General features: G+C 39.1%; 1 pseudogene; it reads right to left on the bottom strand.

The window, feature by feature from the left end:
- Positions 1 to 1809: 1809 nt before the first annotated feature.
- Positions 1810 to 1928, bottom strand: LOC111745065 (annotated as a pseudogene).
- Between the last annotated feature and the right edge of the window lie 480 nt (positions 1929 to 2408).

The raw sequence follows: 2408 nt of genomic DNA, 5'->3' as shown, positions 1-2408 counted from the left end.
TTCTCAGAGAAACTGATATGATCATCAGGCTTACTCAGCTCAAGTTGTGCCCAATCCCACTTCATTTTTTTGATAAGGCCTGTATATCAAGGGAATGCCAATAGGTTATGTTGATTTCATCAAGGCATTTGACAGTATAATCTTGGTTACACAGATTGATAGTCAGTTAAACCAGCAGTAGCCAAAGAACAGTGTTAACACCATGCATAGGAAAGCTACATTTTCTAGGATTTGACATTTTAAGCAATAGAGAATTACTATATTTTACAAGTGGAAATACCACTACTAAAAACAATGCTATAAATAGTCATTTGTTTCCAAAGACTATTGATAGACTAGAGCGATGTGAAAATAATTAAAACTAGACATTTCATGGCAGACTTTAGCGGTAAGATTAAGACTGTAATCTGCAAATAATCTCAGGGTAAATGCTGCAGCTGCCAGTGCCGCCAGCGAGTAGTCTCAGGGCGCACGGGAAGTGGGTTAATTAAAGGCATTTTGGTGAGCTGCAGGTTGACTGAGAAGAGGCAACCTCATACCTTCTCGAAGATTAGGTTGAATTCAGTTAATCACTGATGCAAACTCCAGGATCTGAACCACCCAGAAATCAGGGTCTGGGCAAACTGTGGGACGACTGGCTTCTATTTCAGCTGCAGTCAGACACCTGGGCGCTTACTGCCCCTTATCCCCTTGGCTGATGATAGATTTCATTTGATAATCAGGAGAGCCTGATGACAAGTGGAAGCACAGAGGTTAGGTGCCTCCAGAATAGTGATGTAAATCTTGGATTAAGTGCCTGAAATTAACAAAGCATGAAGAAGGTACTCAGGAAATATCGTTTTCCTTTCTGAACCCAGGAGGGTTTACCTACCTTCCTCTCAATGTGCTCAGTCAGGTAGCAGGCTGGGACTTGATGCTGCTGTTTGTTTGGTTTACCTGTTGTGGGAGAGAGTACATCCTGAACTTGAACCAACCAGAAAGGGAGGAGTCATAAAAAATAAATGGGGAAAAGTAAATAGTTTTAAAACCTGGAAAGCTATATTACGAAATATTAAACATGATTTCTTAGATAATGAGTTCAAGGTGATTCAGCTTTTGTGTCTTTTTTCAAGTTTTAATACAATTTTTATTTAGACAATTTTAGAAGTTTCTTTTTTAATGTTTAAATTTAGGCCAGCTCACTAGAAATAGCTTTTAATCAGAATTTTCTCTTTTTTAATTTTATTCCATTAGAGTTGACATTCAATATTATTTTATATTAGATTTACAGAAAAATTGCAGAGATCGAGTACAGAGAGTTCCCAACATACCCCATACTTGGTTTCCCCTATTATTAAATCCTACATTGGTATGTTTGCTTGTTTGTTTGTTTAACGCCTACAGCACCTAGTATTCCTAGGTGGTCTCCTATCCAAGTACTAACCAGGCTTAGCTTCCAAGATCAGACAAGGTTGGGCACGTTCAGGGTAGCATGGCTGTAGAATGGTTTTGATGTCACAATTAATGAACCGATATGGTACATTAAGTAAAGTTCTTAGTTTTTAGCTAATGTCTCTCTTCTGTTCCAGGTTCCATCTGAAACAAATTAATATAGTCATAACATTTTTTAAATACTGAAATTTATATAATATGTTCTTTATCAGAGATGTGGTCTAATGGACACAAAGTTTAGCACATAAATTTAGTTAATTCTAAACACAAGTAGAAGTTGATGTAGAGTTTGATTTTTCCATTCTGGATCTGGTGTGATTTTGTCCCTACCTCATTAAGTGCTTTTTTTTTTAAGAGATTTTTTTTCTTTTTTTTTCGCACCTTCAGCACCCAGTCTTCATAGGTGGTCTCTCATCCAAGTGCTAACCGGGCCTGACCCTGCTTAGCTTCCGAGATCAGACAGGATCGGGCGTATTCAGGGTAGCATGGCCATAGACTAGAGACATTCTTAAAGTCCAAATTTCTGGGCGGGGGAGAATGGTTTAAGTGATGAGTATGAGTGGTAATTTGCCTTCATGAAAAGTCCATACTCAAGAAGAAACAGCTGAATGTCTGGCCCAGATTTCAAGATGAGTGTGTCAGAATAAGATGATCTGTAGGTGACTACATGGACTAGGTCAAATGAGAAATGAGTGGCCCTCTATATCTTGTCATATAAGGCCCTTTGGCCTTAGAAAAGCCATGTTTGACCTGCTTTTTCAGATTCTGACTCCTTACTTGGCTTGGCAACTCCTCTTATATTTGCGGTGGTATTGAGCCTTCCTCTTCTACAGTGGGCCAGAAATTGTGGTTAGGAAACGTTCCAGCCCAGGAGTGAGTGGAAGGAGTTTGAAGGGATCTTTGGAAACTCCTGCAGACTCCCCTGTGCTTAATCCCCGTAAGGGACTTCTTAGGAAATAACGAGCTCATATTGAATA

This window comes from Pteropus vampyrus, unplaced genomic scaffold (assembly GCF_000151845.1).
Source record: "Pteropus vampyrus isolate Shadow unplaced genomic scaffold, Pvam_2.0 Scaffold145, whole genome shotgun sequence".
NCBI lineage: Eukaryota > Metazoa > Chordata > Mammalia > Chiroptera > Pteropodidae > Pteropus > Pteropus vampyrus.
The sequence above is the reverse complement of the archived record's forward strand: the minus strand, read 5'-3'. Positions and strand labels throughout refer to the sequence as shown.